The sequence below is a fragment of the Vanellus vanellus genome, assembly GCF_965231255.1.
Source record: "Vanellus vanellus genome assembly, chromosome: 3".
NCBI classification, from domain to species: domain Eukaryota; kingdom Metazoa; phylum Chordata; class Aves; order Charadriiformes; family Charadriidae; genus Vanellus; species Vanellus vanellus.
Window position 1 is genome coordinate 2,549,792 of NC_138907.1, and position 25,955 is coordinate 2,575,746.

Genomic DNA, 25,955 nt, shown 5'->3' on the forward strand with positions numbered 1-25,955 from the left:
TAATTAACTAGGTGAATCTGGGACTTTAAGTGGAATCTTTATTACTTATGCTATGCTGCGCAGATAGCCAGAAAGGAAGAGGAAGCTAGTTAGAGCTTGTTTTATGGGGAAAGAACTCTGAAGCCTTTTTATGTTGCTGAGATACCCGCTTGTTTTATTCCACAAACTGCTGTAGTATTGATTTGATTCAGGGGCAAGCTATGTTCAGTTTATTTACCATATTTTTATAGAAGATGAGTATGCTACACACTTATGTACTTAAGATATGCCCTTTACCAACAGGAGAAAAAGATAATCAAAATTGCTTCTGATGCTGCTCTTCTCTCTGCCCCGATTAGTACATTGCAGCAGTAGGAAAAAAGCTATTGCTGGGTAACTTCATTATATAATATATAACTCAATTTTACCTTGTTCTTTTTTTCCCAACTCTTCCCTCCACTTGTCTTTACACTCCAGGGATATACAGTGTTTATTTGCTTAATGTGGTGCCCTGAGATTTTTCCCTTGAACTGTACTGGATGTTACCAGCTATCCTGCAGAGTTAATGTTACTTTTTGTATCTTTGCCTGTGTTTTGTGTGGCCCCTATGAAGGGGATGCTGAAGTCTCTTTACAGAAAATCACTTATGTAAACTTGGAGAAGATACTGGAATTGGTCTGACATCCTTTTGCTCTTGAGTTGATTTACTATAGTTACTCTGTTACTGGATTAGAAGCTTTCTTTTCAAAGCTGGTATTTGATGTTTTTTCTGTAGTTGGGGTGAAACAGCTGGCTCTTTTAATCTATAATGAATACTCTGCTTGTGTACCTTTAAATGCTTTCCACTGGTGTTCAGACTTGTGCTCCTATGTTGTGATGCTGTGGGCTCTTCCTGCTTGTTTCCCTGCTGCTAAAGGAACAAAGAAAATCAGTCTAGAAAAAGTCTGGAAAGTATTCAGAACTTAATAAAAGCAGGCTTTAAAATGGGCAACTGATACTATGTTTGAAGAAAGATTCCTTGAACTCCCAATGACCATTCTGATGGGAGAGGGTCCCATACAAATAGCTTTCCTTCCCTTTTTTGACTCTATAAGCCATAGAATTTTAATATATACTAGAAACCAAACCATCTGGAGCAACAAACCCAATCTATTCCATCTCACAACTCTCCCAGCAGTCATTTAATGAGATTTCAGTCATCATATTTTTGGATCTGAGCAGGTTTGGCCTACCATATAGGAACTCACCTGAAATCCTATTATGCTGTACAAATGATAATCCTGAGCCTCTGGTCCTGCTCAATGTATAATATAAGCCATTCCTTGAAATCAGATTTCAAGGTCAGTAGTAAGAAACTTTTCAGACAGCACAGCTATACCCCACTGTGAGTCTGTAGGTTTAAAATCTGCTTCAAATTTAGATGGCTCAGTGTTTTGCAGAGGAGATATTTAAGAACTTAGGAAAATAAGATGGTTTGGCTCTGTATTCTAGGAGAGGTGGAGAAGAGCAACTGCTGCCAGTCTGAGATCTCTCTGACCTGTCCTGCTTTTGCAGACTGGACCTAGGGGCTGGAACCTGGAAATGGATCGTCCTTGTCAGCTGGGGGGGCTGTAAGGACTCTGGCCCTAGGGAGCTCTGCAGACGCTGTTGCAGAGCCAAGAGTGTTGGAAGCATTGGTCTTGAGCAAGTCTGCATAGCACAACTATCTTGGGGCTGTGAACTTTGAAAGCTCAGGCTCCCCAGCAGCCTCACAGCCAAACTGGCAGTGTATTCTCTTGAAAATCACTTTGGAGTGCAAACTCAGTTCGTTCCTTTTGGAGATGAATCTGTTCAAACTCTGCTGCCTGTTTTCCAGTCAATCACACCTGTAACCTGTTTGTGGTTGGGAGTATATACACATAGAATTTTTATTTGTGCTGCTGCATTTTACTGTTGCATGTGCTGTGCCCTACTTGGCTGGGAAACTGTGCTTGAGCATTATTGCTCAGCTTCGGTGATAGGAAAACACATTTGCTGTTCCCTGCTGTTTGTCACAAATATCACTCATGTGATGTCTACTTATGTTTGAAAAAAGCTAGAATGTGGTCAGCTTTGCAAAAGTTCAGGAAACAGGGCTCCCATGATGCCGTGCAAAATCACTGCTGTCCATTTGGCTACTTTTCCAGATCGTTTTGTTAGAGCATGAATTGCTATATCATATTATCCTGCTGCCCTCACAAATACTCAGCAGTAATCCCCACAGTGTTGTGTGAGAGCTGCTAGGGAGAGCAAAGCTGATTGAATGCTGGCTGTCCTAGTGATGAGTCCTGCTAACACAGTTGTATTTATTTGTGTTTTCAGCTTTCCTCTAACTGCTACATCCTCTCAATTAGAGGAAAAGTGCTGATTATTAGCATGAGTGAAATGAGATGCATCTCTGCTTGAAGATTGAAGTACTTCGTTTTAGAAGTGTGCCGGGGATGTCAGGATATTGTATGGGGATCCCCTGAAAATGAAGATCTAATGGATTTCTGTATTGTCCAGTTCATGCAACACATCAACAGTTTTGTGTGAAGTTCAGCTGTTGGTACCTACTGTTACCCAGCCTAGGGGGTGTTTGATGTTATTATTGTAGTTAAGTCATAAATACATCAGTAGTGATATAGCGTAACTTCAAAAAAAGATAGAGTTCATGTTTACTTCATACTATTGTAATGGTGCTGAAATTAATAGCCATGAAGGTACTATGTATATTTGGATTGAGTGCTGAGGCAAATGTTGCTAAACACTTGTCTCTTTAAATTCCTAGCACAAACGTGAATTAAAATTGAAAACAATTCTGTTGAGCTATGTATATATTACTCCCATGCTTTACATAAAGGAACTGGAGCACAGAGCAGTATCATTAGTCTCATACAGCAAATCTGTGGTGGAGTTGAGAGGGAGGTGTGGGACTGGTGATATCCAGTTCTTCACTAATTATTATAATAAAGTTGTTGGATTTCTGTGGGATACTTAGCTAAAGTCGATAAAACACTGAAGAATAACACCTTGCTCTAAATTTCAGGGTATAGCATGCTTTTATCTAGTTTCCAGTAGCTGCATTTGGACTGTTTCAAACTGTATTGTTGCATAACTTGAGGCAGGGAGGTTTAGATTGGATATTAGGAAAAATTTCTTCACCAAAAGGGTTGTCAAACATTGGAATAGGCTGCCCAGGGAAGTGGTTGAGTCACCATCCCTAGAGGTATTTAAAAGATCTGTAGATGTCGTGCTTTATGATTTGCTTTAGTGGTGGACTTAGCAGTGCTAGGTTTATGGTTGGACTTGATTTTATAGGTCTTTCCAACTTAAATGGTTCTATGATTCTATTAATATATCAGTTAATTTCTCTGGGTCACCTGAAGCAGTCAGTTTCTGCTAGGTTCAGAAGAAGTCATATCTTTCTACTGTCCAAATCCCCCTGATATTAAGCAGTAGGAAGAAAAAAAAATTATAGGCTGTAGTCAGTCAGGATCCTATTCAGCTTTATTAACATAAGAGATTCCTGCTACCGAAGAACAGATAGCAAAATTAAGCAATAAAGCTAGAGAATGAAAAAGCATTAATATACAAATGGAAACCTGTAGCACAGAGATGAACTGATTGGCTCAATCGCACAAAAATGTTGCAGACTCTGAATTCAGGTTGATTCCTGACTCCCAATCCAGTCCTTCACCATTATTGTCTTGCCCCTTCTGATCCTGTGGTTTAAAACAAAACTGTTCAGCTTCGTCTGTATTTTATAGCTATTAATAAGAAAACAAATGCCTTTTGTAGTTCTTGCACAATAGAAGTGAAGTGATTGTTATGTATGCCAGCTGGCTTTTTTTGTTAAATGCTAGCATTTATAATAATTAATTAGATCATTACATAGAAATTTTTTCTGGCAAATGTCCATATGGATAGTATAGGCAGAAAATTCTGAGCTGTAGCAGTGTGGTGTGGAACATACGAGCAATTAATCGTTTCAGTGAGTACTTGTAAACAAGGTCAGCTCAACAGGCATTCAGGAAAGCTCTTATGAAATGTGATGCTGTCTTCATTATCCTTTTAAAGGGTTTCGGTGTAGGACCAGAACAGCAGGCAGGATTTCTCTGCTGTGCTGTTTGAGTACATACAGCAGGTTTCTCAGGACTTGCAGACCCATAGATAAACTTTTAAAAAACCAGACCTGTAGTCTTTGATTAAAACTGAATGTTATTCTCATCTTCTGAAAGCTGTTATTTTGCCTGAGTTTAGTCACAATTATTCAGTGAATTTTGGCTAACAAAAATCTATTCAACTTAGTGTCCGGTTTACTGTTAGCTAATATTAAGAGATGTTCCTGTTAATATTAAGAGATGTTCCTGTTATTCCCAAACAGAAACATGTAGAAGGCTGACATTGAGCCCCACACATTCTGAGAAATGCTAAATCTTCTGCTTGATTGTGTTTGGATCAATCTAGTAGACTTAAAATGATTTAAGTTTTCTAGTCGTCAGGCATATAAGGTGTGCCTGCTGGAGACCAGTGGAAACTACAAAGTACAGAGCACATATGGGACTTGGGCATGAAGTGTGTTGATGGGATAGGTGCCAGTGTTTGCCTTGCTCAGGGAGTTAAAATGTCACGTTGCTGTGTGGGATTGGTGTGGGAGGGGATGCTGGAGCTTGTGGGACAGCACTGTGACCTGTGCAGGGATTGCTGAAGAATCCTTCCCACTGGAGACCTGCCTGATGCCTTTACCCTGACAACAGTGCCCCTAAGGAAGCCACACTGTGCTATTGGCTCTCCTCTTCCTGACGGTCCTTTAACTATCCTCCCAAATGGAGGTAAAAAAATGAAGATAATGGCTTTAGTTGGAGTCTTGCATGGAAACTTGTCTACACCCAAGGGAACTGCGTCACTGGGAACATGAGTCCCTGTAGAAAGGCATAAAGAGGTCTGTGTTACATGTGGTTTGAAAATAGAACTTACTAAAATGCTCTAAATGTTTTTCCAGCTGATGTGGCTATCAAAAGTTATGACATCCATCTTGAAATGGATAGCTTCTGTACAAATACGGAGCCCAGGTGTCTTTAGTGGGACTCCATTGGGTCTGTCTGTGCATATTTCCCTGACTGCATCATGGCACTTCTTATGGGAAGCATTTGCCTTACTCTGCCTCATTGCTTGTTCAAAATCACGGCATATGCTTGGAGATACGGGGGACTTGACAGAAATATTTTCTTGTTCTTTGCTAAGTGATATGCGATGTCTAACCCAGTTTTTTTTTAGTGAAGAAAAGCAACAGAAATGCCGGAGCACTGAAGGCAGTAAATACATAGTCCCTTTGGTTAATGTGAGTCAGTGATCCAGGGTAGCAAAGTGTTTGCAGTGGTGGTTTCCCTGGTAGGCGTTTGCTTATTGTTGCTGGTGTTAGGGAAAAAAACCTCAAAGGACAAAGTGGGAAAGGACAGAGAATTTATAGTAGTTTCAATAATGTGCTGATATCAATAAAGTATATCTGGTATGTAGTAAGTGTTAATTTTAAACAGCTGTCTTTAGGTAGAAATAAGTTCTCTGACCTACACCTCCTAAAATACAATCCAGAATCGTCATGTTCAACTGGTCACAAGATAGCCAAATCCACAAGTGAAAGTTAGCAGTGGTGAAATGAACGTGAACAGAGGTGACACAGGCTTGCCGGAGGGTGGAACATGCAGTCCGTTTCAAGTTAATGTTGATGCCACTTGTTTAGAACATTGTGCTTGGTAACCCTTTTCTCCTCTCAAACTGCCTCTCTGCCCTTAAAGGGGATCAGCAGTATAACATGCCAATGGCTTTTGGAATTAATCTCAAGGTCATATCTAAATACAGGAGTACAAAATGGAAGGGCTGTGCCTTACTTTCCCCCTCAGTTTGCTGTAGGCAAGCATAATGTATATTCTATATCATTATTATACTGTCATCATGGTCTTTATGGTGAACTTACTACTTTTAAAAAGTTGCTATGTAGTTAAAGAAAACAGAATTGTAGTCTATGGCAGTGTAACATAAGCCACTTACTATTATTTAAAACAAGCATTTATGTTTAAATAATTCGCATATAAGAAACTTACCACATTTATGTAACTTGCGCATTATTACCATTGTAAAGAGTATTTGAAACAGGACCTTGTGAGCCTGCCCTCTGCTAAGGGTACAGGATTGTTGGTACAGTAAACAAAAAGACCTTTTTCTTAGCTTTGGAGTTGGTGGGGGCAATGAGATGGAGTTCACTTAAATGGAAGGCATAAAATGAAGCATTCTAAATACTGACGTGAAAGAAAATGTTAGTTCTGGTTCTATAACCAGCTCAAAGAGGAAGGAGTAACAGGGCAGGAGAGCACTTAAAAAAAAAAACAACCAACTTTTTTTTTGTGTCCTTGATTCTGTCACTCTCCAATAGAAAGAAAAGCAGCTGTCTTGAGGCCAGCAGACATTGTAATCCACGAGCACTTTTTCCCTCCTAGTTCTTCTGGCTCTACTACAGCTTGAGAGCAAACAAGTTCCTCTTGTGGCAATTTAAGTTGAAGTTTTGGCTGTGTTTATACCTCTATAGTGGGACAAAGTGTCTGGAAGACAAAGAAATTCTGCCTTGATGAAATTTAAGCAATCTAGTGATATATTAAAAATAGACAGCCTCAAGAACTTTTAAAAGCATATGGATCTTGAGGGGAAAGATTTTTATTTTTTTTTTTTTCCAAGAAAGGTGAAAAATTAAATTCCCTTGGGAGAAAGGGCTATAACTCAAGAAATTATTTGCTAAAGCAACAGCCCTCTTTGCATAACTTCTGGTGTATTGTAGTTGGTGAATAAGATAAAATGTCTAAAAATGGCTAGAAAGGGAGGTTAATTTTAGGTTAATTAACTCTATAGAGAACAGCAACAGTCTGTTTTGTGAAGCCTGTCTTCAGACACACACTGACAGTAGTTACTAATAACTCAGTGATGGCATCTTGGTTGACTGCATTGCTAACTAAAGATTTTTGTGACAATACTCATTTTCTTTTTCAAAAATGTTATGTAGAAATTGAAATTCTCTTTTAAAGAAAGGCTTTGAGCCTTGTGTATTACAGAGAAAAAGTTGGCACTGTCAAGATAATGCCAAAACCGAAAGGCAAGCAAAACCTCTGATTTTATTTTAAAGATCTCATAAGATTTCAGCTGGTCTCATGATTTTCTGGCACTTGATTAATAAATCTGAATGTGTGGGATTAGTAATAATCTTTAGTGAAAAGGAGATGCTAAGAGTATTAAGAATAGTTTCTAGGTATTTCTTGTTCTGTCCCGTATCTGTTCAGGTTCATTGCGTGTTTTGTTGTTCTGATGTCTAGTTCTCCTAATAAAGGAAAAAAGGATGGTAAAACCCAAGAAAATAATTATGTTCAAGTAATGCCAAGACACACTTAAGTTGTTTTTTTTTTTAATGAGATCCAGTGTAATACTAATAACAAGTAAGGAAAAGCAGATTCTGGATCCATGTTTGATAGTTGGTTCAGCTGAATTCTGAATTGTTTGTGTGGGAAATGTTCAGCCAGAGCTGTATCTGAATCTAGAGGGGGGCTCTAAATTTCTCAGCCTCACAAGAAAGTTAAAATATAGTGTGGTGTGTGTAGCTCACAAAGCCATAAAATATGGTATGAAATATCAGCTGCTTCGTAATTAGAGATTCTCCACAGTGAGAGTCTCATGTGTTGCTTCTGCATGTGCTCGCTTCTTTCAGTATTCCTTTCTTCATCTCTTGCAGCCTTTCTTTGAACTGTGGAGTTTTGTATCTTAAGATGTAGGGGTTTTATTTAATTTGTTGTTTGCATTGTGTTTCTCTTCCTGTAGTTGCATACAAAATTTCTATTGATTTATCACATTTAAATTATGGTGGTCTTTAAACTGCCCATGTCCAGTGAAAACTCTGCACTCTGTGTACAGAGTAGGGCTGCTAGAGGAGGACTTTGAGTGTTGGGATTAGTGTGTGAAGAGGAGATAAGACACAAACTGGTTTTGGTAGGAATAAACTTTAAAAATAACGTGATGAACTCTAAATTGTGTCAAATGTGTAAGGCATGGTGAATGGAGTCAAGTAAGTATAAAGAAACTTACTCCCTAGATCTGTCAGATACTTGAGAAAAACAAAACTTAAGTTGCTTGTTCAAAAAAAATATGTAACTTTCATTTCTTTTCAGTATGTTTCCAGATTAGTTATCTTGGGTGCTGCCATAGATCTTTATTGGGCATTTCTCCAGTTAGCTTCATATTGTTGGGTTGCTAGCACAAACCAAAAATTGATGAGATAAGGATTTTTTTTCCTCAGGGTCTGCTTCTTTGCAGTTTCTGAAAATCCTTAGCTTGGGGAGCAAAACTGGATATATTTGAGATTGGCAAGGTCTTTGGTATTGAGCAAATTCTTTCTAGCTTTCTCTTTAGAACTCTGTAGGGTTTAAATGGTGCCAAGAAACTATTTTCTGGATGACTTAATGTGTACAGTATAGTTACTGTCAGGAAAGTTTTACTTCAGTGTGTAGGCTTACAGTTTTCTGCTCTGTGCCCTTGCAAAAATGGCACAGTGAGCAGCTATTTGTTTAATTTTTCCAGATGCATTTACCATTTCCAGGGCTTATCCTGAAGTCATCACTTGCTTCTGACTCATCGTGCAGAGGTTCTCTTGAGTCCTAAGTTTTCCTGAGTAAAAACAAGCCTTTGGTCATATCTACAACATAAGAAACTGTCAGTTGTTCAATGATTAACATATTGAGTTAATGTCAAGCTAAGGAATCATATTTACTCATAAAAAAGAATTAATTTTGGCAATTAACCATCACTTAGGGCAACAGGTTATCAGAATGCAATGTAATCACCAGTGCTTTTAGTTTTGTGACAGGAGGGGAAAAAAAAAAAAAAAATCAGAGTTGAGGAATAATGGTGGGAAATACAGAAACTAATGGGAGATAAAAATTATCTTAGATGCCTGTAGGTACCACATCTCTGCTGTTGACTGCTCCTTAATACTAGTTTGGTAATATTAAGTGATGCTAAATGCAAAATAATACTGTGTGCGGCCTGAAGGCTTCCTTGTGTGAATATGGACAATTACTCAAATATGTAACCCAAAATTTGTTATCGGTATATTTAGGTTGCATTGTCTCTAAGCGTGATTTCCATGCTCTTGCCCCTCTCCCTCAAGGCCTTTTCAAAGGCTTTTTAATTCCAGAATTCTGTGGTTGAGGGGGAAATAAGGTAGCAATCCATCTAGTGTATTTATTTGTACACTGAGCATAAGGAGGGGGGTGGACAGGCTGTGAGTGTCTCCAAGAATACCTGGAGTGAGAACGTACATGCGGCTGACATCTCAAATGGCTCCAGCTGCTGCTATGTAATTCCACTCTTATTTGGTAGGAGACTTGTAAACTGGTTTTGGCTGGAAGTGTGTGTTCTGTTAAGAGCTGTTTTCGACAGTGACACAAAAAAGGGACTGCACAGACAAGGGCCATGACACAAATATTAGCAATAGGCTGATGCTATTCGTTTCTGGAAAGCATCTAATGTCTGAGCGTATGGGTATGAAATAAGTAAGCTTGGGGAGATTTTTGGTAGGGGCCGGAAGAGATATCCTAATACTGTTATAGTAAATGAATCGTAAGTGGGCTGGGACCAGTAGTGTGAATACATGTCTGTCAGCTTTTTAAGATACTATTTTTTAGATATTGCTTCTACAAAATTACTGGAGACAAGAAGATGCAAATAGGCCTGAAATGACTGAAACTGCCAGGAAAATGTGTCCAGGTCCAAAATCTCTGCCAATGCTACCATGAACTTAGATATGATACCAGTAAGAATAAAAAGGTGACAAACACTTTTGAGTTTGCATTGCGGGAATGAAAGCATCTTTGACTAAAGATATTTAATAAGCTAATTCTAGGATAATAATGTTGATAATAGGGTTCAATCTTCAGTGGGGTAACTATGAAAAGCCTTTTATCTATTCTACAACCTACAGACTTTGGTTTTTTGTGGCTATATGCATTGTCCTAAGGAACACAGTTGTCTAGAGTCTACTTGCACCACTCCTTGTCAGTCTTTGTGTCTACATCACAGAAATGAAGGTATTCAAGGTCTCTTTCACTCAGACTCTGAAACAAATCACGTGGTAGTTCTGTCTTTGTCTCTAACTTTTCTACTTCACCTTATCCAAGGCTAGAAGAAACTTCTGCTTGACCAGCTAGCCTGTGCTCCTCTCCTCAGCTTTTCTGATTTTCTCCCGATTCTATCATTGGCTTTTAAGATTTACTACTAACATGTCAGTTTGTCTCTTTTAGCTACACTTCCTCAGTTACTAGTACAATGTTTTTGGCTCTGTGTAGCTATTTGAAAAAAAAGAAGATTTAAAGGTGATTGTATTTGGCGGATTTGGTTCTCTTGTAATTTACACAAATTTGTATCTATATTACTTTAAATTCATCGTTGTTGATATGCAGTATAGGCTTTGTAGTTCAGTGTTTTCACACTAGATGTCAATCTACTTGCATATGTAGAAGTTGCTATCTATTTTTAGCTTTCTAGATATTTCTTTCACCAGCTGTAATAGTAAATCCTATTTTCCATTTACTTTACAGGGGAATCAATGCAATGAGGAAAGGGATGAATTTAAATATCAATTTTCAATATTAGCCACTAAAAGAAGAACACTTCTCCCAAATAAGACAGCAGTTTTGGGATTGCTAAGTGTAATTAAAATCTTTGATTTCAATAAAGCTGGTTGACAGCTTTAATTGAAAATGAAATGAAATTTCAACAACATGGAAGCAGAAGTTGAAAAGACTTAGGTAGAAATATTTTTTATAATTGCTGAACAGCAATTTAATAGATTAATATTTGCTGTTGATAGCTGTTTCTTGCTATTTGATCATTGCAGGTACTGAGCTTAGTAAAATGGTTGAATATGTGTGACTAGTCTTTTGTTGGCTGTGTAAAACTTCTATTTGCAAGAAGAAATTCTAAGTTCCCAGAAAACGGAGGCTGCAGAAATACGAATGCTAAGCTAGAGGAAATCATAGATGTGGGCTCATGTCACCCCATCTCTGTTCTGCTTATTCTATTCCTGTAGGAGGCAACGTGTTGAGGGATATAATATGAGTCAAACTAAACTTAGTAGGAACACTGCCATCATAATAGTGAGTATGAGAGAAATGTATGAAACACTTGGAAGTCTGAAAACATTGACTATAAACATACACGCGATTAATCTTGTCCACTATCTTGTGTAGAAAAGCGTATTATTCATAACAATGCAGAGAAACTTGTTTCCGTGCTTATTTTTTGGTCTCTTTCGCTCTTTTCAAATAGTATTCTTTCAAGGTCTTATTGAAATGAGAAGATCTTTGAATTAAAGAAAGGAGAAACAATGTTATGTATTGTGCTTTGCAAGCCCACCACAATATAACTTCAGGCTCAAAGTAGCGGACATGACAAGAGGCATTTGAAGTCCATTTAACACGGTATTCACCTACAAGTCAGGAGATGCAAGTCTTAGCCCACATCTGTACTCATTTAAGGATGAATGTTCTGAATGGAGGTGGCTGATGGATGTACTTAAGTCCAGAGGAATCTGACATTTTTCAGTGATTAAGTACTATTTTTTAAGAGCTAGGAGTATTAGGAAGAACAGAAACACTGCAAAAAATCAGGTTTAAGAATTTTCCTGATACTATATCCTGCTTCTGATGTATCTTCTTTTTTTTCTCTTGTTATAATTCAAGAAATCATGGGGAAAAAATGACCTGTCTGAAATGTTTAATACTGTGTGGAAGTCAGGTCCTCAGCACCACCAACCGTTGTATTCTACGGACCTCCTTGCTCGTCTGTGTTCCTGGCTAAGGTAGATGTAACCACACTGTTTCTAGTCAGCCTGTTTGTTTTGAGTACTTGAGTGCTATTTACAAAAGCATTTCCCACCTTGGCATTGCAGAGACGTTATCAGGATTGGAAAACCTTTGAGACTCGAAGCAGTACAGGTAGAAGCCTCCACCTCCTGCTGGTTTTTCTATATATCTTTAGCGTCTTACTCTGAGTAACTGTTTAGAAGTAAATGGAACTAATTACCACTATGACTGCTACTGGCAGAATAGTGAGTTACATTGAAGTTTCTGAGTCACAGAGCAAGTAATAGTGGTTGTAACAATATAACTCCCTTCCTTATTGTGTTAACCTTTTTCATTGTGTTATAGCCTCAGTTTTGTCTCAGAGCTCTGCTTATGAAAAAAGCCTGGTACACTTTTAGATACCACTGAAATAGCTAATTGGTCTAACAACTTGCAGAATTTTTTTGACAAAGGTAAATATGATTCTGTATGAAACTGTTGCTAATATGCTTTGTCATCCCTGCTGTCCTGATCCTGGCTGGCTTCCAAAACTAGAGGTACCTCTTGTAAATGGCTGTGCAGGTTTTCCGTGGGCAGGAGGGCCTGTCCAGTGGGCTGGAGCACTGTCGGGCATCTCAAAGGTATTGCGTACTGTGGCTCTCCACCTGAACTGCCTCTACTGATAGCAGCACGTCCCAGCTTAAACCCCAGAGTTTGAAAGCGTTTTGTTTTTCTAGTCAGGCAGTGTTTTAAACGTGTTTTAATTAGTGCCTGTGTAAGATGAACTTGACCCTTGTTGGAAATATTCCAACAAACTGTGTCTGCCATGAAGATGTTTTACATTAACTCTTAATTCTGTCAGATTAAGCATTCAAACAACAGTTATTCTGCCCTTACTATCATGCAGGAGTCTTGTTATAATTTGGGTATATTAGTAGTGGTATACCAATGTAGGTAAAATTCTTCTTAAAGAAATGTTATATTGTTTTTTGCATGTCCCTATCCATTTGGATCAGTGTTAATATTTTTGTATATCTGAATGAATGAAAGTTTACATACAATTATAAAGCATGTTAATTTTAAAAGTATCTTAAGCAATTGCATTAACTACTGAATTCTTTAAAGCTTTCAGTGCTTTGTTTGGGGCCAAATAAAATAGCCTAGGATTTTTTAAAATTTTTGGGGTAAATATCAGTACCTTATCAATAAATTTTTTTCAATATTTTCCTATTTCTTTAAAAATTTGAGATTAAAAATTCCAAATATCATTGAAGAACCAAGCTGGCCAATGTTTCTAGTGATTTGGAGATCTAGTATATATTGCTGTTTAGACAAAAGTGAAAGAATACATTCGACATGGCACTAAAACAGGCAAGCCAGGCAGAGCATCACGGCTAGTTAAACTGGATTTTCACTTGGTTTGCATCATCTCTGGTGTGAGCAACCAAAATGTGTAGTTGCACTTGGCTTTGAATTTGCACTGGTTTTATCATTGCAGTGAGCTGTGTCTGTGTGATCACTGCCTCTGTGTGCTGACATGAAGAAGCCTTAGAGGCAGTGTTGGAAAAGAATGAGTGTGAAGGCCATATAGGGCCTACTGCCAAGGGACAGGTCACACTGCCTCACATACTTATATAATAAACCCCAATGGTAATTTATAGTGTAATTTCTTCATGTTGCCTGTTTGCAAATTATTTAAGAATTTCAAATATGCAGAGGCTTGAATAATTTGTACTTCATTATGAAGTTAATTGCAGATGAAGGCTAACACAGACCTGAATTTCCTAAAGAATCCAATTAACTTTAACTTGTTGATATTTTTCCTTACAAGGTCAGAAAGTCCTTTTAGCTCACAGTGGAAGGTGCTGTAAGGGTAGGGAGGATGTATGCCTTTGTGAATAAAGAGATTCATTGGATTTTAGGGTCAGAGTGGAATGTAGTCTGAATTGAGTGGCAGCATCTTTCATTCTTATGTTATAATGAAGAGCAATCAGAATGTCACTAAATACATCATTAACCAGAAAGTCAGATTGGATCCATATTGCAAAGAACAAACTGCAATGTATGACATGAATAGAGCAGAGTAAGTGAAAAGATGGGGAAAGAGGCATTTATGTGACCAGAGGTAACAGATCTCTGGCTGCATCCTTGAATATCTTTATATAGTATCTTGGTGGAGTGATTTCGGAGACCAATGATGCTGTCCAACTGATGTGGCCTTGACTGCTTTACAACTTAGAATTACAAGGCTGAATGCTTAAAATACTCCTGAGGTGCCAGTCTGATAATCTTACAGGTGCCCTGAACCAACCTTACAAGGATGTAAACGAAACCAGGTGTGAATGTAGGCTAGCTGGGAATAGAATTGAGAACTTCATCATGGCAATTTTAAGCTAAAGAAGGTATTTATGGCAATACCTGGTACTTCCAGGTACAACTGAAATCGTGACTGCAACTACTGTGCAGAAGCGCTTTCTTGAAAAGGAAGTATTTTAGGATTTCAGTTCTAAAATATTAAAGGGTTCTTTTGGTGCCTAATTTTACTTGGTAGCTCAGATTACATTTGAACTTCTATAAAACATGAATTGCCTGGTTTGGGATTTTTTTGGTGGTTTACTTAGGTCCTGTTTTTTTGACTAAAGATTCCTGGAAGGTGTATGGTAGAAAGTGGTCTTCATAGTTATGTTTAGTTTATTTTGTGTTATTTCATAGGGATTAATATCAATCGAAGAGACAACTTTACATACTGAGTCGTCATTCCCAGGCAGTGAACAGAAAGGGGACCCATTACTGTTACTTTGTAGCTGGCTGATACCAACACTGTTAAAAACTTTGCTAACCACTGCTGTGCTGAGAGCCCTTTCTAACCTATGGGGTGAATGTAGGGTCACTTGGGCTGTATTCCCTGGATACTGCTGATAAAAATAGCTATTGAATGTATATTATTTTAACAAACTTGTCTCAAATACCTATTAAAACTAGTGAATGTACATGAAGTAATAATTAATGAAAATCATTTGCTTTGAAACAAATTTCTTTTTATCAGCTGGAATGATTTGTATCCTCTAGCCAGCATCTCGCATGCAACAGTTTCATTATCCAAAAGAATTTTGCCATAAGGGAAGTGTTTTGCATTCTTTAGCAAACACAGCATCTTCCAGAATTCACTGAGGTGCCCTGAAGAACAGTAAATAATATGTAATTGCTTTGGACTTGGAATTTTCTTTAAAACTGAATTTACTTTAAAAACATACCAGGAAAGAGTGTGATTTGAATGTTATAGTTATATCATAAAACAGAGATTTAGGTATTCTTTACCACATTTAACACAAAAATCCCAAGTTTTAAGAGCGTGTTACTTAGGAGCAACCTACAAAGTGATTTCTGTTGAAGCACATGAGTGAATATGTTTGTGTACATCCTTATTTGAAAGTGTATGTAGTTCTTTGTTTCTCTTGCTTCCACATTTGAGTGTATGGATAGCTACAAGTGAAGGTTCATTCATCTTCACCTGTCACTTGATCTTCTGTCATACAATGAAGATGTTCTATCTCAGGTTTTACCTGATGTGAGACTTTACTATGCATCCTTTGTTCCTGCCACTTGCAAACTACCCAGCAACCATGTAACCTCATCAGGAGTCTTGAGGTGGTGTCCTTATTGTCCAGAGACTTTTCTGCCAATGTTCATGCAGACTGTGGTCCTTTTGAGCATAATGATGAAGACCAGGTTACTGTTCATACTTGCTTGCTCTATCTTTGCCACATTTAATTCTGCTTAAAACAACTTGTTTTTTCCCCTGTCCTTTTTGCTGATGGGTAGTTCCCTCTTCTGTCTTAAGTACCAATAGTTCATAAGGAAACACTGTGCCAGCTGCATCTTTGCACTAGCAAGGACCTGTGATTTTTTTGACTGTCAGAACTTGCTTGTGGTGCTAATGGCAAGTAACATAAGTTCGAGCTGTGTTCACAGCACTCAAGTTGTGCAATAGCGTGTACATGTGGCAAGGTAGCCTTGACTTGTGGGAGTAACAGTAATAAAAAGATGGAGGAAAAACTGGAGGGACAAAAAGATCTTTTTCCACATATACATGAATTGGAAAGATACCCATTATTCTCAATTAGGTGCTCCGTGCGTTCCCCTTAGCATCTATGGCTATGTTTGAGTCTGGTGCCCAGCCAGGTTTCTATCAGAATTGTGTGGCTGTTCTATTTAAATGTAGCAACTTTGAACTGTTTATGTTAAAACTACAGCCATGTAACCATTTTCTTCCCATGTGGTCGTAGTAAATTTAATTGTATTAAAGCTATACATAGAGATCAAGGCCTGAATTGTTTATGCATAGTTTTCTGTTCTGGTAATTTGTTCTCCTTAAGGTTCTCCCTGTTACATTTATTTTCCACTGTGTTTTTTCTTAATCTTGTAAGTAAGGGTTGTGTACATGTTTAGGTAAAAAGAAAAGCTTTTATTATCTTCTACCAAGTGCCCTGTTGCTTCAGGGTTTTGTCTGTTTCCTAGTTGGTATTTGCTTGTCATACCAGTGGTGTATCAATTGTATATCTGGGAAAAATGCATGACTTTCTTTTTCCTAATAAAATCAATGTTCTGCATTTTGTGAAAGGTAAGAAACTGTCATCCCTTTATCCAGTTCTTGGATGCCATCCAGCCTCTTGGATACATTGGTGCTGTGGGTTTTGGAGCAAATCTCCTCTAGCAATTTGGAGTGATCTTTCTCTGTCTCTAGACACAGTGAAGGAGCAGTAGATAGGCCCAGCACTGTAACTCAGGTTTGGATGTATACAGAGGAGTCTCGGGGTTTTTCTGAAGGATCAATTACAATTTGATTAGTTGGCTAGGGGTGGTTTTGGCTTTGTTTTTATCTTTTTGCTACTGTAAGAGCAAGGCAAAGCAGTAGATATTGATATTTAATTAAATATTCTGACTCTCAACTGTAATCACGTTGCTTTTGGTCTGGATTAAAAAGGGTGTTGCCTCTTCAAGTTCATACTGGATTTCTTTGTCTAAGAAGCTAAATCGAGGTTTCATAAACTAATATACTTAATCTTTGAGTTAGTTATATTGAGATATGCTTATGACTTGTTTGGGTATATTTGTAATGGGTCAGGCTCTTGAGTTAAAAATTTGTACAAGAAAATATCCTGAATAGGAAACTACTTAAGTCAGTGGTTAGCTTTCACAGACCTTCACTGAACTAATCCTTAACATACCTTGAAGATGAAGCACTTACCAGCTGAAATAAGAAATGGACCATTCACCAGTTATGAATTTTGGGGCTTTGTTTTAAAAAGCTAAGTCGTGAAAAATGTCCAATAGTTAAAACAAATGGGGTGGAAATACATGATTTTAAAGCTGAAATGCAGGGTTTTATGTATTTTGGAGGATTAAAAATTTAAGGAAATGTGGCAGTATTTTTCTACATACTGTACCAGAATATATGGATAAATAAGCAAAATTGCATAAAGGAGTAAAGGTTGTTTCTATCATAAAAACTAAGGAGAGTGAAAGAACACAATGATTTATACCATAATAGTAAAAGATCTGTCAATACTTGAATTATGAACTCTTGTTTCCATTGTTTAAAGTAAACCAAAAAAATATGTAGGCAAGACTTGTAGCATCCTGTATTAAGTTTAAAGCCAAAACGGATGTACTGTTTTAATTAAAAATCCCTTTTGCTGCTTTATAAGAGAAAGTTGTTCTCAGAGTAGAGATTTTTTTTTTACTTGCAGGCACTCTTCCAGCTCTTAAACTTGAAATGCTGTATTTGTGTCATGTAACAAAGGAAGATGAGAGCAAAGTTAAATGTAGGAACTTTTAACTTGTAATACTGTATTGTTGCTTTATTGATGCTACACAGTATATACTGAGAATTTCATAGAAGTGCAGGAAAGTTAGGCGTATGTTTCACTTTAATCAAAGTTCTGTGCCTAAATTCCCTGCATTGCAATGAAAACTGAGTCAACTGTGTGCTGGGATGATTATGGCATTATATATGTTTAATTCTTAGACAGTATTCACTGTCTAACAAATTGCTAGCAGAAGTCCTTGGTGACTGGATTTTGACATCTATTGGCTTCTGAGTACCGGGATTTCACTCTCCTGGACTTGTTTGGTGTTCTAAATAATTTAGCATTTGGATTTAGCCATCACAAACTACATTTTTCATAGGACCACTGCATTGCTTGGTGTCTAGGCAAAGCTTGTTCAGAGGAGGCAGTGGGCTTTGTATAGTAAAAGGACTTGTAGCTTCTGGTCGTGCCTTCTGTATTCACCAGCCTTATCAGGGAATAAGGAAGAAAAGAAGGGTGATCAACTAAGACCATTAAATGCTGCTTTGAAAGGTGGAGATTTCTCTCCCTCTGCCATAGACTTCCACCGTGGTGCCAGTCAGGTAATTTAGACTAGGTTTTTCATACGTGATCTCTGGTTTTCTCCTAGTGGTACCCAGTTTGAGACCCTGTAACGTGACTTGCAGAAGTGATGTGCACTGAGCTGCTTCCTGTTCTTGGTTAGATCTGTTTGGTGGTCAAATTTATCATATAATCATGAATATTCTTAAAAATCACGCCTTATGTCAGAATGGGCATTTGAATTCCTGAAGGGTTTTAGCGTCTTTATCTGGAGCCAAATCTGTGGTCTAGCCACCCTTTTCATCTGTTGTATACTATATCCTGAATTTCATTGCAGCTATTGTAATGCAAAGCTCATATTTAACTGATATGATTTATATAGTGTTTGGACTATTTTTTCTGGACAACAAGGAACCTGGAGCATACTCTTGTTTTTATAAAGTGCATGATGACATGAACTGTTCTGACACTAATTTTGCAAAACTATTTTAGAACAGCTCTCCTTAATCATACACTACTAATGTTTGTAAGCTTGCATAACTCTTCCTCCTAAATGATTAGTTTTGTTGTTTTGCTTCTAAGGTCTTGGTGTTGCAAAAAAAGGCCAAACAGACCTTCATGAGCAAATTCGGGGAGCACGAGTGTGTGCGCCTTTTGAGAGTTTTATTCTAGGAAACCTGCCAGTCTTCAGTGCCGGCATTTCAACTCTCTGCCTTTGGAAATCTTCATCACTGGAAACGCCAAGTAACTCAAAGTTTATTTTGAAACGAGTTCTTTGAGATGAATTATTCAAAATGCTTTATTTATTTCTTCACTTTAAGTAGTAACTTTGGACTCTAGTCCTGAATCCCTTCTTAATGTGCATGTTAGCACAGCTGAGTCAGGAATGTTATAGTAAACAAGGAAAGGGCTAGAACCTGCACACAGGTGATCACCACACCATGACAATCACAGGAAACACTGAGTCAGGAAAGACATGATGCAGCTGAGCATCTGCGACTATACCAGTGAATTAGCCCAGTTCTATGAATTCTGTTAGAAAGCCCTTTCTGTGGGGTGTGTGCAAGCTTTGTAATGGAAAACAATTTGTTTCAAAATGGTGAGTCATGACTAGCCTGGTAGCATTCACTACTCGTCCTTTTGTGCATTAATGAGGCACTGACGATTAGCTACAAAACCTAAGTTTTGTCAAGTGTAATATTAATGAAATATTTTTGCATAATAAATTTCAGTAAAATTAGCTGCTAGTGAAATTACTGGTTTTCTAGGATTTTTTTTGTAGCTCTCAATTCGTACTACAAAATGTACATAATCCCTGCAGCAGTATACAGCGTGAAAAGGATCAGAAACAGTTCTATCTGCTTCAACTGTGCAGGCAGAACAAAATTTAAAAAGGGGGGGGGGGGGGGGGGGGGGGGAGAAAGAAAGAAAGAAAATGGCATATATTACAGAAAACAAATGAGATACTTGATACTTCTTGACAGCCCCTGAAGCTTGAGGGGAAGATGAAAAAATTGGAAGGTTTAGGAGTTTAGGAACATATTTATACTTTGGCAGTAGTTCCCTTCTTACCAAGCATTTCACAAAGTTTCAGAACCTGTTGTATATTAAGAAATGACAACACATTACTCTTACTCTGCTGTTATAAACTACCTTTGTGATGGACAGTAGTTAGGTGGTGAGGTTGCATTGCCTGAGCAATGCTCTTGAAAATCTAACAGTTCATACGCTTAATTATATACATAAAAAAGCAGAGCTGACTTTACCTAACTCTTACTGCTTGTTTAAAAAAAAAAAACTTAGTGTTTCATTATTAAAACATACATTCTTAGCTCATTGCTCATAGTTCTTCTGAAAACGTTTTTTTAAACAATTGAATGGAAACCGAACAAGTTATTTGGACTAGAAAATATTAAAGAGAAACTCAGATTTAGCTAGTTGATACCCATGTCAAAGGAATACACAGTTATCCTAAAAAAGGGATCAATGTTTTCTAAAATGGAAGTTCTCTGCAGTGGAGAATACTGCCTATCTCACTGCACATTTAATGGCAGCTTACATTGCATGAAGCATAAGTGACAAAATGAAAACTTTGTGCAACACAAGGTGCTCATTAATAGTTATTAACAATACCTATTTAAGAACACTTGAGAATAGTATGGACCAATTGTCTTCCAAAGATGGTTTCCTTCATTTGGATTTTTCTAGATGTTTATTTCTTGTAAGTAGTTGTAGATCTCTGCTTAAATTTTGTAAAAACAGAGGTCAAGTCTCCCTCACTGTTCTCATTAGAAGTGTTACTATTGACTTTAGTAGAAATAAGATGCTGTCTTCAGTAGAATTCTACTTTTATTCTAGTTTTTGAAGTCTGAAGCTCTCACTACCGAAAAAATGTACTGATAAAGGGCAGATTCTAATGAGTCAGCAGAAAGATGTCCAAAACTAATGGAAAGTTTAGGAGAAAAGATCAAGCCCATAATAAATTTAAAAAAAAAAAAAAAAACGCCACTAAAGTTTGCTTTGTGTAAGTGGTAACTTTAAGTAGCATGTACTATAGTTACCTTGAGAAGGTGATAGTTCAGGATTTCTAGTCTCGGTTTAATTTTTCCCTAGAAAAATAATTCTCTATTTCTTAATTCATTTTATTACTGTTGCAAACAAACTGGAAAACATTTTTAAAGAAATAGTCTAAATAACAAGTATAATAAAAATACAGTGTAGTACAGCACAGAAAAGACCGAATAGCAAAGAATGTGTATCAGATCCTATTTCAATAAATATTAAAAGCCTTGTTTAAAATAACATAATTTTTTTTTTTTTTTTTTACAGAAAGAAACATTGAACTAAACTATGGGTTCATGCTCCAATAGCTTCCTTAAATAGCTTGGAGCTTTGATGTTAAGTGTGTTTATTTCTACTAAGTGAGTATATTCATAATGACAGTTCATAGACCGCAGGAATGGACTTTGCCATAGGCATGCTTGCAGCACTGTTGCAGCTCACATGAACAGGTCTTTTTTTTAATCGAGCTTTTCATGATATTAATAGAAAGTTTAAATCTTAATAATCAGATGTTACAAACCTGATTTGAATAATGTAGACATGTAGGAAATCAAGTGTGTATATATATCAGTATTTCAAGTATATATATACTAGCTGATATATCCAAGATAGCTGCTATCAGAGTAGTTTGGGATCATGACTTGAAAGGATTCTTTAGATGATGTATTTAACACCTACCTGTAAAGATAGCCTGTGTCATCTTACGGACTTAAAACCAAAGTGCCCACAAGTGAAATGATAAATTTATGGAACTTACAAAGCCAGTAGAGAAAACCGTTTTTTATATTGGGTCTTTCAAGAATGGTATTTTAATGTATGTGAAGTCATAAGAAAACCATCATGAACTAATATGTTAAAGAATGAAAATAACTTTATTACTGTAAACAAAATACAACTCTCCGGGATGTGACAATGTGGAAGATGTAGTCACTTCCATAATGTCTGTCTGCCCTTCCATAAGCGACACCATGCCAGAGGCTCGGCGCATCTCACTTTTGTGTCTCTGCTACCTCAGGCTGTTTGTTTCTGGAGATTTACCTCAAGGCAGATGAGACTGCCTGGGCTTTGGGAAGCATATGAATCTTTTTAAATACAAGATCTTCTTGTTATTTATGGAAACAATAAATAATGCATACCAGCAAATCCTACTTCTTGGTGACAAATCTAATCAATTCCAAAGGGGATTTTCTTTCCAGGGAATATTATAGAATACATCTATACCATGGGTACAGTGTTACCTTCCTTGTAAACATACCATTCTGGGTTCACCTCAAGGACATGTTCTGGTGTGCTGGAAACCACAAATGCCTCTTGTCAAATAAAGAGCGGAATAGCTGTAACATCCTTATATTAATCTTTTGCTTCCTACTTATTGTAGCTATATTTGTAATGCAAAAAACCCCAACAAACCAGCATTATGAAAGAAAGTCTTGACAAAGCCCAGATTTTCTCATTGTATAAAATTTAAACAGACTATTAGCTAGTATAATCTACTTGGTGTTTTTCTGAACAGTTGTGCTTTCTAATATAACATTGTTAAAACATTTTCCTGATCTTTTATTTCATATCCTAAAATGTCTACTACTTTATATCACAGTTGCTTTAAAAAATGCTCCTTGAGATTGCATGTTAAAAAGATGGGTGTAACTGCTTCCTTTGAAAGCATGCAATTTAAATTACCAAATTAAATCATGTAGTATAAAGTCAGTAGAAAAAATGGAGCTGACCTAGCTGAAGATTAATAAGAAAATTTCAAAACACTTTTGCAAGCTACAGATGAATAATAAATTTTTTTGTTGTTACATGTTTTTCTGTCAACAACATCCACTTCTATAGGGACTAAACACCATATGTGTTGCAGTTATCTTTTCTTAAAAGGTAATTTGTAAGTCCCAATATACGTGAATCAGTTTGCCTAATAGTAAGAAGAAAACATATGTGAAATGCATATCCAAAGTAAGTATTTCAGCTTAAAATTGTTTTGGCTGAGATTTTTGTGACAATCTGAGGAGTGGGTTTTGTTTTTACTATAAAAGTGGGCAGGCAGATGTTTTGTGCACATGAAAGCAATTGTTTGTGTGCTTCAGCGTAACGAGCAGCTGGATGACCAATGACCTAATCTGTGCTCACGTGTGGATGCTTATATCAGGTACTTTGATTAGAAACAGTCACTCTTGCATGTTTTGAAGTGAGGCCACCTGAAGTATTCAAACAGTGGCATTCTAGGGAAAAGTAAACTTGTGCACAGTCACTGCAACACTGGAAATATTAAATAGCCTCACTCAGAGTTGCTCAGTGCTCTATAACATGATGCTTCCCTTTCAAGATCTCCATTTACTTTTTTTAAATTGGAAAGGGTCAGTTTGCAAATTCTCAGTGAGTCTTCCTGGTTTTCAGTCTCTTAGCTCTCCTAAGTACTTGTCAAGTAAGGGAAACTCTTGAGGAAAATTTCAAGAATCACAGTGGTGCTTGAAGGAATTCACTGAGTTTTGGTCTGGCTTTATTTTTAGTTCTTGCATAATAAATTAATATGTATTTTTCTGTGTAAATCTGTCTTCCGAGAATTATGTAGCGGATACAGAAAACATGGTAACGTTGGGTTGGTTCTTGTATGGCTTTTATGTCAGTTTCCTTTCTGAACCTCACTAACAGAGAACAAGAAAGTGTTGCCTTGATAGCATTTGTCATCTGCAGTTTTCTGTCTTATTTGAATGCTTTCCTGGATTGTGGATGCGTGTTGGTTTGATATGAAGTCTCCAACTGGATAGCTGTAACTGGGCTCCCTTTCCTGTAGTGGCTGTCTTGTTTTTACCAGGTTGTATAATGAAAGGGATTTTAAGTAAAACTGAATTGGTCTAAGTGTGGTGATTCATTATGATCTCCCAATAGGATTGCTTTGAAATGGCCACGGTAAGGGTTTAATTAACATTTTTCAATATGAAACTGGTGGCCAGAAGCAGTAGTACTTTACTCTTTGTTCAACTCTATAATACAGCCATTTGTCTTAAATACAGTTTATGTGGGTGATGGATACTAACCAGTTTCTAAGCATTAGAACTAGCTTTTCTTTCCAAGAAGCCTGAATTGGTACACTTTAACAGCAACAGTTCCTCTCATTTAAGCTTCCCGTGGCCTTAGATTTAATAGATACAGAATGAGAAATAACTTTCAGTTGCATTCTGTGCAATGGAGTAGGGTTAGTCAAAATTCCTCGTTTGTGTTGTGAGCCAAATGGTACCCCGTAGAGGCAGACATATTACAAGGAAAAAATATCAATAGGCTTTTTGCTGCTTCTGGCTTTCTGGTATGTTTACTGCGTTGGGAAGATAGGACACAAGCTTAACAGGACATTCTCTTTTTGCCTTGTACTTTACGTAAGTCATTGTGGACATAAAAGCTGTTTTGAGTTACTGAGATGGCCAAATTTGGTTTTACTCTTCATTTACTTCTTTACTCTTCTTTGGAACAAATTCCTGCAACATTGCTTAATTTTTTCCAATAAGATCTATGAAAGAAGCCAAATCTGACTTGCCTAACATGGTTTGAACAAAGAGGTAATCTGATAATTCTAATAAAAAAAACATTACTTATGATCCTGTGTTAAAGCAAATTATTAAATTCTACTTGAAGTTTACCGAACTATTAATAGGAAAATCCACAACATAACTCTGCATTGTATACAAGAAAAAAAAAAAACCTTCGGACTTGGTTTCATTCATTCTGGGATAAATCCTCCTCTTTAAGAGGTGAAGACATTTAACAGATCATATGTGAACAACAAAGTAAATTTGAAGTACATAGAGTCAAATTCTGTGCTAATGCGAACTAGTAATGATCACTTTCACATTAAAAATAATCTTGCTGATAAAATGCACAATGTGATGAATGTTAACATACAAGTCATTTTTCTCAAGTGTATAAATAGAAATATGACACCAAAATACGTATTTGAAGCTTATTGTGTCACACAGGATCTTCAATATGTCAGATTCTGCTAACGTCCCCTTGCTGTTGACATTACTTTCAAATAGTACCTCCAAGAAAAGCTCATGATGTATTCTCTAGAGAAATGCTGGCCTTGAGCGCAGCAGGTTTTGACAGAAAAGGAAGAAATACAAACAAATTAACAACATTCATCTGACAGCTGTGTTTAAAAATACAAAATCAAACACTACTTTTGATTAAATATCTTTCTCCCCTTTCTAAAACAGTTCCAGGACTTCTGCTAAATATCCGATGGGTGAAGAAAGCCCTGTTGTTGGGATGCCCAGAGCAGCTAGGGAACAGGCAGCAGCAGTGCAGTCTTCCCCACGCCTAGAGGCTCCAGCTCTATTCTGGGGCACCGCACCTACACCTGAGCAGGTTGCTTTGTTTCTAACCCATCCACTTCTTAGACTACTGTTGGCTTTCTCTTTTTGTTATAATCCTCTGAAGAAACCTGTCACATGGCTTTGATTTCATGGACTGTGGTGGGGTCATTCTAATAAATGCGCTAAAATTCCCTTCCCTTGTACTTTGTCTTGTTCTCCCTCTACTGCTTCTCCCTTCCTTTTGCAGGTATATATATGCGAAAGGCATGGACATGCAAATAAGTGCAGACATCTGATCCTGACCTAGTGTAGACTGCTGCCAGCAGTGCTTTTGGTGGTGTATCAGACAGTGGTGGCACAACAGTCTAAAAACCACCCTTTTGCCTGAGGAGGTACAGCAGTTTCCATGGCAGCACAGAAGCTCCCTTGAGCAGAGCTCTAGAGGCAGCCGCATTTTCAGGTCAGGTGGCTTCAGGTTTCTACCCCAAGCTAGAGCCTAGTTTTGAGAGCTAAAAAATTTACTAGGAGCCAGTAGGAGAATTTTGACTGTACATATTGCTTGAGTCCTCGTGATGTTATCCTGCACCAAAATATTAGTAGTTCTTCCCAGGATCCCTCATGTATTTTCTTGAGAACCTGTTTTCTTCACCTTGCTGAGGCCTTGATTGATTTTGCTAAAGTTAAAATGCTAATTGTGGTGTGGTTTAGTTTGTTGGTTTTTTTTTCAGGCCGCACTGATTCAAATCATGTCAAAACCCAGTATTTTCAAACACACTTTTGTTACCAAGGTTTTTATCCTTCCTGCTACTTTTTCCACAACAACACTGAACCTTATAAATTTTATTTCCAGATTCCTA

At 37.3% G+C, this 25,955-nt stretch overlaps 1 protein-coding gene across 1 annotated transcript in view; it reads left to right on the forward strand.

Annotated features, from left to right (window-relative positions):
• Positions 1-25,955, forward strand: part of ACYP2 (acylphosphatase 2) — a 44,615-nt gene that overhangs the window by 13,706 nt on the left and 4,954 nt on the right. The gene's annotated exons all lie outside the window — the stretch shown is intronic.